Source organism: Monopterus albus, unplaced genomic scaffold, assembly GCF_001952655.1.
Source record: "Monopterus albus unplaced genomic scaffold, M_albus_1.0 scaffold32.1, whole genome shotgun sequence".
Taxonomy (NCBI): Eukaryota; Metazoa; Chordata; class Actinopteri; order Synbranchiformes; family Synbranchidae; genus Monopterus; species Monopterus albus.
The window spans coordinates 1,237,839-1,249,034 of NW_018127912.1; the positions used below are offsets into that span (position 1 = coordinate 1,237,839).

Genomic DNA, 11,196 nt, shown 5'->3' on the forward strand with positions numbered 1-11,196 from the left:
GTATGTAGCAGCTGCTGTTGCACGTGTTGCCTAGTGGAGCCTGTGATCTGCAAAAGCTGTTAATTTGAAAACTGTACAGGCCACCGATTCCATAGAGGCACTACATTTTTAGTGTAGCCTAGATGGATTTGTTCATAAATATAGGTAAAAAGACTTGCCTACCTTCAAAACTTCTATCTTTTATATTTGGATTGCTGACCTTGACTGAGTATATGAGAGCAAGAGAGAAGCACTGGGTCAAGGAGAGCACAGCTACCAACTCCCACTCCCACATGGATTTTGTGGACAAACAAGGTGACTGACCATGAAATGGACTAAAGCAGAAGCAAAGGTTTGGGCTATTCCAGCAACAAACATTTTAACGCTTATGATTAGAACATCACCATAACTCGACCTCTGCTGGCCTCCTGAGGAACTACAGGTTTCACACACAAGTAACACCACAAAATGGCTGACCTGTATAATGCTGGATAATGGCTAAGGACAGCTAAAACTACAGACCGTAGGTTGCTGTTCATTAATATAATGGACTGGATCTTTAGGAGGCTGAGAATCAACTGATGTGTTCTTGTCTTGTTAGAATCCATCAATTCACAGTGGAATAAAGCACCTATTGTATAAAACAGGCTAAAAAAAAAAAGACCTCTCACAGTTACCATACTAAGAGGCTTATTCTCCCTATTATCTTGTTGGGCTGCTTTCTCATCTCATGTACATACAATTTTTAACATTTTTTTAAAATAATCACCAAAACCACTCAAATTTCAGTCACATGTTAGTTACATAAGCACATACAGGGCAATTCAAACACACCCACACCTGTGATGGCAAACCTAAAACCCTACAACCACACCAATGTGTGTAGGTTAGTTACAGACATTTTTCAGACTGTTGTTCCACTGACTCCTCCTCCACTGTGTGATCCCTCCCCCTCAGCCCGGGTTTGTGTCTGCCACGGACAACTCAGACACCCCTCCCCCTCCATGCTAATGTTCTGCTGCCTGTTGTCCCGACTTCCAGCGGACAGCTCTGTGACATTGTTTTAACCACGCTGCAGTTTGGTTACACCAAGGAGATGTGCAGCTGCTCTAAACTAGACTTGTGTTAGTCCTGCCAGATCCTCCACACGACCGCTCTATCACGTCCTGGAGCTGTTCATACCTACCTTGCCGGCTTTAGCTGCCGACTTTCAGACCCGCTTCCAGTCGAGAGACCAGAAAAAAGAGAAAAGAACCAGGAAAACTAGCGTTCAGGTTGCGACTGCTTGGCGCCTGTGGACCAACCCCCACCACCACCGACCATTGACGTAGGGGTATGGTGGATTTTTTTGTGTGTGTACGAAAAGAGGAGGAGTCTGTGAGCAAGAGGGGAGAACAGTCGGTTGAGTCCTCGAGTGTACGCTCCATAGTTGTGGCACAGCTCACTAGTTTTCCCGGTGAATGTTGAAACCGATGGACTTGATGCCCTGCTGATACCGCATCCTGGTCGTAACGGTTGTACACAAAAGGACAGGACAGCCTGCAGAGTGCGACGGCGGCAAGAGGAGGAGGAGAAAGTCGGCTGCAGACCCAGACTGAAAATCGCGGGAACATCGCTTGAACACGGGGAGTCGGTGAGTCGAGGTATTGCAGCTAGCATGCTAGCCGAGTAACATTACTTCTCAGTTGACAGTTTATTTAACTCAAAACGCTAAAGTGCTTCTTGGACCTTGAGCTCATAAATATAAACACATAGTCATGAATTGCAAAAAAATTTTTTTTCTGTTAATTGTATGTGGGTCGCGAATTTAGCCCTACACGTTGGGATTTTACCTTACGTAGAAGGTAATGTTAGCTAGCATTAATAACTTAATGACTAGCTAATACGTCAGTGATATATTAGTTTTAGGAACTTTTTTTAAATTTTCACTTTAATGGTAAAAGGGTTTTTTATAAGAAACTCCCACACGACTGACGATGACCTGATTTTTTTTCTGTAAATAGTGCTGCAGTTTACCCGTAGTAAAAATTGTTTATAAAACTATGGGATTGCCAATCGGGCATGAATTAATATTAAATTTTACATTGTTGGATTTTTCTTATTACACTGTTAATGTGTCTTTTATAATTTTACATAAAAATGAACTTTGTTTTGCATATAATTTTAAAGTATGACCATTCTTGTTGCTAAGCAGCAGCAACCTGGTTCAAGAACACCTGTTAACACATACATAAGCAAGCCATATAAACAAAATGAAAAAAGTGTTCTGTGTTGAGAGGCCCTCACACCACTCATGTTGTCTATAGTCAGACACAGGTAATAAGATACTTTTTAAAAATGTGATTCATTGACATGTAGCAACTGGAAATATACAGTTGCATCTTTGGTGTCTTTGAACCCTACCAAGTCGATTAAGTGGCTTGGCTGTAATGGCGCTAAACAGCAAGCGTGTCCAGTATACTGCAGAAGTGGCAGCTTGAGGAGAGGCAAAAAGGAAGATATTTTGATGAGAACTCGCCTCTTCTGAGATAAGTAAGATATATATATATATAGTAGAAAAATAATAAAATACCTTTATCATTTTAGTTATCGCCATTGGTAGAGGTTTAATGAAGCATTTACGGCTCCTATTAAACACATACATGATCTAATGCAGATTATTAGAGTATCCCAAAATTAAAATTTGTTCTCTTCCTCAAAATAACCACTAAAATGGGGCCTGAATGGCACAGAGTAAAAAAAATGCTAAGGTGAAGAACAAACTGCTGCATTCCCTACATTGTGCAGTTCCTACTACTACTACTACACCCCCATCCCCCTTTTGAATTGGTACAGTCCAGTAATTTTCCATGCACCACACTGTCCTAAGATGTGGGTGTGGCCTAATGTCAACAGTAATACAGGACTTGAGATGTTTTTCTCTTTTCCCTGGCTTATAGGTTTCAAAAAAAAAATTGCATCTTTTTTTGACTGAGGTGAAGTGATGCACAGAGAAGTGACCAATTTTGTGTTTGCTTTATGAACCTGAGAGAGATAGGTCTGCCACAGTTTGAGGAATTGGGCACTCAGTAAAATCTGACTGTTTCATCATATTCATGATGTTTTAAAAATTTACACTCAATTTAGTCCATAAATTGAGCTGTTCCAGGTTTGCTTTTACCTTTTTTGCAACATGGTACGGCCCTGCTTCTAGATTCACCTCCCCCACTTCACCCAGTGGCAGTGCTCACATGGTGCACTTGTAATTCATTACACAGTCTGGTTTTTTTTTTCATCTACAGAAGAGGAAGCAGCCTTGAAATGCTCCACCTACATTTTCAGCAGTTCTCATGTAGCTGTTAGGAGTCGTTATTTTTTTACTTTATTAAATCTATTTAACCTCTCATCCAAAACAATTTGTGAATATTTTCTATCGCTCATACAACTGCTACAACAATTTTCAGAGCTAGCTGAAAAATAGATACTTAATGAGAATGTAGGAAAATGGCGGTTCTGCCTGCCTTACAAATGTCCTACATATGGATAAAAGGAGGATTTGTGTACCTGGTAGTGACACCTTTCTCAAACCTGATTTTTCAGTGTTTCTTTCGAAGTCTCTCATTTCAGCTGAAGTACCTGTTTGTCACATCAGCTTGTTGGTAGATGTTAGAGAGCATAGGGATATATTGCCAGATGATCTACAACTCTAACTTTTACGAATAAAATGTGATATGGCACTTGATGGATGAGAAGCCAGCCATTTTATAAGAGGGATACAGTATGCACCTACATATGGGATTCTTGAACAAGTCATGCCCAGCTTTTTCCTGTTTCCAACACACGACAAAAACTGCATATGTACTTTGTGAATACTGTAGGTATTAAGACACATCCTGTACTATTGTTCATTTTTGAATTACAAAGTGTATAAAGTATCCAACTTAACACTCATTTAGTAGTGGTCTGCCAATGTGAAATGTTTGGCCTCTTTAAAATCCAGTTTTTAGAGACATTGCTGATGTAGATGTGTTTTGGGGTGATGGCGGGTTCCAATCCTGTATTTAGTTTTGATGATGTAATAGTCCATTCCCAAAATGTCAGCTTTTTTAAAAAGTTTTTCAAGCCATGCCAAGTTAATAAGGATTGGTTGAAACCAGTTGCTGTCGGTTTCTTTTGCTTCAGGATGAATGAGAGCAATCTTGGTTCATTCTCAAAATGCCCTGTGATTGTTATTTATCATTTATGTCTTGCCATGCTGATAATTATAAAGACTGGCTTGTTAGTATTTGCGATATGAAATGAAGGGGGTGGACAAAATAATGGAAATGCCTGTCAGTATAAGGCAGGACCTTTCAGCAGCACTACAACTTAAATCTTCCGAAATAATCATACAGCTGAGTCAAAATCTCTCTAAAACATCACCTTTGTGACAAGAAGATCATTTGCAGGACTGCTGTATTAGACTGCCTTAGTTTTAGCTTGGTGTACCTAATAACCTACCAGCTGAATGTATGTTTAGACTTGAACATACATAGATCTACAGTGCTTCTCCTTCCACTCCCATTGCTTTGTGCAGTATGTTGCAGTGTGTCTGCTCCATTTGTTTAGTAGTGGGAGCCCAATGCCAGAATTTTTAATGCTATGGCAATCCCCCTGTGCGTAATCTGGCCCTATATAGCACTATTTACCCTCTTTTAAATGTGCATCTTGTTAAGTAAACGTGATGGCAATTTAACATATTGCTCACATGTCTGAGTAAATGCCCTAATCATGATGACAGTATCTGTTTTGGTGATTAATATAAAGGATACAACAGGTGAAACATGCAGAGACAAAGAGCCTTCTTTTTAGTCTTGCTGTGGGTATTTGGTGTTGTGCAATAACCATCTCCTTTTTGCACACAAGGAATAAAGTTTTATTTTTTTTCGTACACCATGAAACATAGTGAAGCAGCCAATTTTAACTTGTTGAAGGGACTCTTCTCATGTCGGATTAGTAAAAAAAAAATTTTTCCACTTGCAGTATCATGAAAAAACCACAACAAAAACTAAACAAAACAAAAATACCCTTGTGCAGTAGACATCCTCCCTCCTAATATTTTCAGTTTTTCTTAATGAAAACTGCATAGATGAATAAATGGATCTCTAGCAAAAGCTTTACATAGAGTATTTGAGCAAGTAGGAATTTAGCAAGAGATCCAACTTAGCATCTTGCTTTAACAGAACAAAACCTTGACTGAATAGCCAGCAGCAGTGCTGAAGAATGTTTAGACATAGCATATATATTTTTTTACCTTCCATTATTTACACAAGTTTGGTTACTGAAACAGGTAAACCCCCGAGTGTTGCGAGCCTGTGGGGATCATCTAGCTAGTGTGTATACAGACATCTTCAACTGGTCTTTAAAGGCCCTTTCACACCAGACGCAAATTTAACGCGCGATTTATTCGTGCGTCAATAATATTTTTCGAACCAATAACTTGTCAATGATACATTGCACACCGCCGACGTAATTTCGCGACGCGAAAAGCGACATTAATTTTTTTCGCCTCCGGGTTGATTTTTCCAACTTGTCGCGGCGACGGCAGCACCTCGCTTAATCCAATTTGTTTCAGCGAATTCAGTTATGATAAAAAGGACAAAAACTACAAAGATAATGAATACAAAGATAACATATGGAGACGGATAGCAGAGGATCTTCACTTGCTTGTGAACTAAACTGATTTCATTACAAATAAACAAATTTTCATTTTTTTTTTTGTCAGACACATGGCCAGGCGCTGTTCTTGCTTGTTGTCCACTTTATTACCCTTCATTCCAACCCTTTTTCTCCTCGGACAAGCAGTACATCGTCGTCGCTTGATGTAGAGTCCATTTTTGTAGCGCGATGTTTTAAGAAAATATCACTTATTCGCGTCGCGTTCGGTGTGAATACTTATTCGCGTCGCGTTCGTTGTGAATACTTTTGGTGCGTTAAATTCGCCTACGTTTTTTTTCCACTTTTTTGTCTCGCTTATTTGCGTCGCGTTCGGTGTGAAAAGGCCTTAACCCAAGCAGTAGTTTCTCACATTTTCAAAAAAAAGCCATTATCATACCGGTCCCAAAGACGTCAGACACATCCACTCTGAATGACTTCAGGCCAGTGGCGCTCACATCAGTCGCCATGAAGTGCTTAGAGAAACTGGTCCTCACACACATTAACCACATGGTCCTGGACACTATAGACCCCCTCCAGTTTGCCTACCGCCCCAACAAATCAGTGGACGATGCGATGGCTCTGGCTTTATTCCATACCCTGAAACACCTGGACAACAGCAGTACGTATGCTAGGATGCTCTTCCTGGATTACAGTTCTGCATTCAACACCATTCGCCTGGGCAGGCTGATTGGGAAGATGACAGACCTCGGTGTGCCAACTCCCACCTATAACTGGGTTCTGGACTTCTTGAGTGAAAGACCACAGATGGTCAGAATGGGAGGGCTGAGATAACAATCAGCACAGGCTCACCGCAGGGCTGCTGTCTCAGCCCCAAACTCTTCACCCTGTACACCCACGACTGTGTCTCCAACCATGACAACACCATCATCATTAAATATGCTGATGACACCACCGTTCTGGGCCTCATCAAGGGGGGAGACAAGTCAGGCTACAGAAGCCTGGTGAACGAGATTCTTGTTTATTGAGAGGAGAATAACCTGATCCTCAACATAAACAAGACAAAAGAAATAATAGTAGACTTCAGGAAGAACCCCTCCCCTCTGCTGCCTCTGACCATCAAAGAGCGTGAGTGGTCACTGAACACAGCTGCCACAGTGAAGAAAGCCCAGCAGCGGCCATACTTCATCAGGTGGCTCAGAAAAGCTGGGCTGATCCATCGCCCTCTTACCCAGGCTTATAGAGGACTGGTAGAGAGCCTCCTCACTACTGGCATCACAGTCTGGTATGGTAACACCACACAGGCAGAGAGGAAGGCTCTTCAAAGGGTCATAAAGACTGCAGAGAGGATAATTGGGACTGAACTGCTTGCTATGGACACATTATACACACAGCGCTGTTGTAAAAGGGCAGAAAACATAATCAGAGATCCACGCCACCCAGCGCACTCTCTGCTCAGACACAAAAACTGCACCTACAGCCTCAGGCAAAGAAGGGCGGACAGTATCATCACACACAGAACAAGACTTTACAACAGCCTTTTCCCTGTCACAGTAGGACTGATGGCAAATACGAAAATGTGAGAAATGTGAGAATATATGTGCAATAACTACTTACTAGACGTGCAGTAATCCCTCACTACCTCACCAAGCGTAATGACATATCCAACTCCACTATATGAATTACTAAGTGCAATGTTTGACGTTCGCTGTGGAAATACTATTACTCTATTTTTGTGTATTGTGGTTTTAATGCTTTGTTGCCTTTATGTAACTTTATTTTAAGACTAAGTGTTCTTTCTGGCTTTTGACTCCTTACCTGACTCCAAAGGAATTCCTATATGCCTAGACTGTCTGTTTATGCATAGATGGCAAATAAATATCTTGAATCTTGTACTGGAAAAATTTTTGGGGGGAGCTGTTTTAAATTTTTAGGTATTCCCATTCAGGGGTACAAAAAAGAGGATACAAATACCTTCAGCACCTAATTTTTCATTGGTGTGGCAGATGGAAATGCAGCTGAAATTTAACATCAACATGTTTAGTAGATGTCACACTTAGTGTGAAGATTTTCTATAGTTATGTCAAATCCTTGTTTATGACAGTGGTTGACTAGGCTCCAGATTGTGAGTGAACAGCCACATTTTGCAGCCAAATTTATTTAAGGTGTGATTGACTTGTTTTAGGGGTGCAGATGAATAACACAAGATCTTAGGCACTTTAAGCAGCAAATGCAGAGATGTAATAAAAACATATAAGAATATAATAAGAGAATGTATGCCACATGGAAGCTGCATGTGCAGTAGTCAACAGTCAATGTGCAATTATGCATGTGCAAACTGAGAATGTAAACAGTACGGGTCAACAGTACATGACGTATTTCCTGGTAATAAACTCCTGTCAGCTTCTGATGGCAGAGGGAAAGAAGAAGTTTTTCAGTCTAGAGGTCCTGCATTTCACACTTCTGAACCTCCAGCCAGAGGTTAGAGAGGCGAACAGTCCGTGCTGGGGGTGGGTGGGGTCCACTATCATCTCCTTTGTCCTTTGGGACGGTGGTGCAGTGGGTAGAGCAGTCGTCTCCCAACCAGAAGTTTGGAGGTTTGAATCTTGGTGCCTGCAGTCCACATGTCAAAGTGTTCTTGGGCAAGACACTGAACTACCCCCCCAATGGTTAGAGCCATCGGTTTAGTTGGCGCCGCAGATGGTTGCCTCACTTCTGTACTGGAAACAAATTCCTTGTGAGTAACATACTTGGTCAATAGGGGTTATGCACAACTTACTTCCGTATACTGCAAAACAGAATCATCCGTGTCCGGTTTGCGACTAGTATGAAATATGGCACTGTTCTACTCAAGATGTCTCCAAGAACTACCAAAGATGAAGATCACGGATGTCCACCGAATATGCAGTTCGACGTCTAAAACACCGGGCAGCAAGCTGGATAAGGGGTTTAAGCTATATGCTTCTTCATACATCCACGACTACGAAGGTAGAGTTATGTATCGGTTATCTTACAAACGGAGATGTAGCTAAGCTAGTTCGTAAGCTAACTAGCTAATGTTATCGATATTTACACCGAGCATCTGTCAGGTACACCAAAATAATGTAATACACTACCGGAAAACTAATAGTAACCAAGCTTGTGTGATGAAAATGCTAAATTCGCAAACTGCTGGGCTTCTAATTTTTCACATGCCATGTCCAAGGCTGATGGTTCTGGTCTAGCATGGTCATGACACTGAAGCAGAAATCCGACGTCCATCTGTTCCTCCTCAATTTCCTCCGGCCGCAAGATTATCACGTCGTACATTACGGATCCATATTTTTCTTAAGGTTTCATCCTTAGGGAAATGGTGAAAGCTTATGGCTGAATTGAACTTCCCTGACATGGCACATTGAGGTATGCAGCAGAAATCACTGTTTGGATGATCCCGCTTCTGGTATTTGTGTCTTGAAAAAAACATTTTTGTTTTTTTATCCACGAACTAATCAAATAAAACGAGCTCAAAGAACGCGTTTCGCATTACTACTGTTGTGTCACCCGCGTTCTGCGGAAAAAGCGGAAGTGCGCTGATCCGTTTTCCGGTTTTGGTCACGTGACGTTCCACATAACCACTATAAAGGTGATTATCTTTATTCTTATCCTTGAGGATGGAGGCAACTTTCCTATGTGGTGGTAAATGCTCTGCAGAGAGGGCAGTGGAGTCCTAGTGTTCTTCTTCGCAGTCTTTACCACTCTCTGCAGGCGATTGCGGTCTATAGCAGTAGTGCTGCCATACCAGACAGTGATGCAGCTGGTCAAGATGCTCTCGATGATGCAGCTGTAGAAGTTGCAAAGGATCCTAGGCGACATGCCAACCCTCCTCAGGAAGTACAGCTGCCATTGGGCCTTCTTGACCAGATGTGTGGTGTTAAGTGTCCAAGTGAGGTCCTCACTGATGTGGACGCCCAGGTATTTGAAGCTGCTCACCCTCTCCACTTCGAGCCCCCGGATGAACAGTGCCGATGACTTCTCCTCTCCTTCCTCATGTCCACTATCATCTCCTTTGCCTTGTCCGTGTTGAAGGTGAGATTATTGTCCTTGCACCATGACACCAGACCGGCCACCTGTAGGCTGCTTTGTCCCCGCCAATGATGCGACCTATCACTATGCGCAGCAATTTGAAGGTGAGGCTGTCATAGTTCGTGACCTATGCTTCCTGATTTTGTGTGGTTTTCCCCCGTCTCTACCTGTCATGTCATCTGCACCAGTGTAATCATCATCACCTCCACCTGTTGCTACTTGTCTCCCATATATACGCCCTGTTTCTATTAGATCCCCGATAGTTTGTCTCTCTGACTACACCCATGCTTCCGTGCTCTCGCTGTACACCGACCCTTCCATGCTCTCCCGTGTTCCTCCAACTCGCTACTCTTCGCCTTCCTGGTTTCTGTGCAGCGCACTCATCTTGTTACTGGCTGTAGATCTCAGTGTCCTCCGGTGAACAGCGTCTTCCTCATCCCAGCTGCAGATCTCAGCATTCCCTGGTGAGCAGCGGCTTCCTGGTTGCTGTGTTCAGCTCTCTCTCCTGGTGGGTCCAGCTCTCCATGCCTGGTGAGTCTAGCTGTCCACCCTCCAGCTCTGCACTCACCAGTCCTCCACTCTCCTCGTGGGTCCAGCTCTCCATCCCCAACTCTCCGCTCTCCAGCTCTGCCACTCTCGTTGTGGGTCTGGCTTCACCTCTGCTGGCCAGCCCTCCTGCACCCAGTATTCTATCCTTCTGAGTGTCAAATAAATTCCTTTTTGCTCCTCTCCTAGTGTGGGTCTGTACATTGGGTCCACCGGTACCACCCCTTGACAGAGGCATCCAGGAGAAAGTGGGTTGCAGTCCACAGATTAAGAGACAGTGACCAGCTTTGTCACCCAAAAAAGGAAGTTTGATGATCGACATGCAGAGCATACAGCGATCATCATCACAATGATGATATAGCAAAGGACATGCTATCCATTAGCTTTGTTGAGCGGGAGGGTTTTCAAAGTTTGATGGCATTTGTTCAGCTGAAATATACGGCCCCATCAAGAAAACTGTCATGGCACGACAGGGTAAATTGTATGATGATAATGCATGTGAGCTGCCTCTGACCACTGATGCATGGACAGCACTTACAACTAAATCGTATGTGACAGTCACCCACCATTATATAAGCAACTGGAAAAGACTGAGTGCTGTCCTTCAGACTAAAGCTTCAGACTGTTCTTCACACTAAAGTAATGCCCAGAGAATGTGCTTTCCACCGCTGCATAACACTGGGGACTTACAGATACTGCGTTGCCAAGCTAATGAAACTGCTGACTGAATATTTCTCTGTACTGTCAACTAGGGGTGGTAGATAGAGCCATTAATAAGGTAGCCTTCACAAAGAGTCAGAGTATGTCAATTACCACTGTTTTTTTTTTTGTAGACCAGTTCTTATGAATTGTAACAATAGGCATAGCGGAATGTAACAGATTTTAATTGCTTCACACTTGGCAATGTTTGTGCCCCCCCAGGGTGGCATCCATTTAAATGAGGGAGCTAACGTTGGTTAGTAAAAGCTGATATGA

General features: G+C 42.6%; 1 protein-coding gene across 4 annotated transcripts in view; it reads left to right on the forward strand.

Annotated features, from left to right (window-relative positions):
- The first annotated feature begins 924 nt into the window (after positions 1–924).
- atf7ip (activating transcription factor 7 interacting protein) overlaps positions 925–11,196 on the forward strand; it is a 36,263-nt gene continuing 25,991 nt past the window's right edge. For 2 of the 4 annotated variants that reach the window (XM_020597023.1, XM_020597025.1), the window contains exon 1: positions 925–1,622. The gene's annotated coding sequence lies outside the window, so the exon portion shown is untranslated. The remainder of the gene's footprint in view (positions 1,623–11,196) is intronic. The other 2 variants (XM_020597022.1, XM_020597024.1) reach the window with 1 other exon arrangement.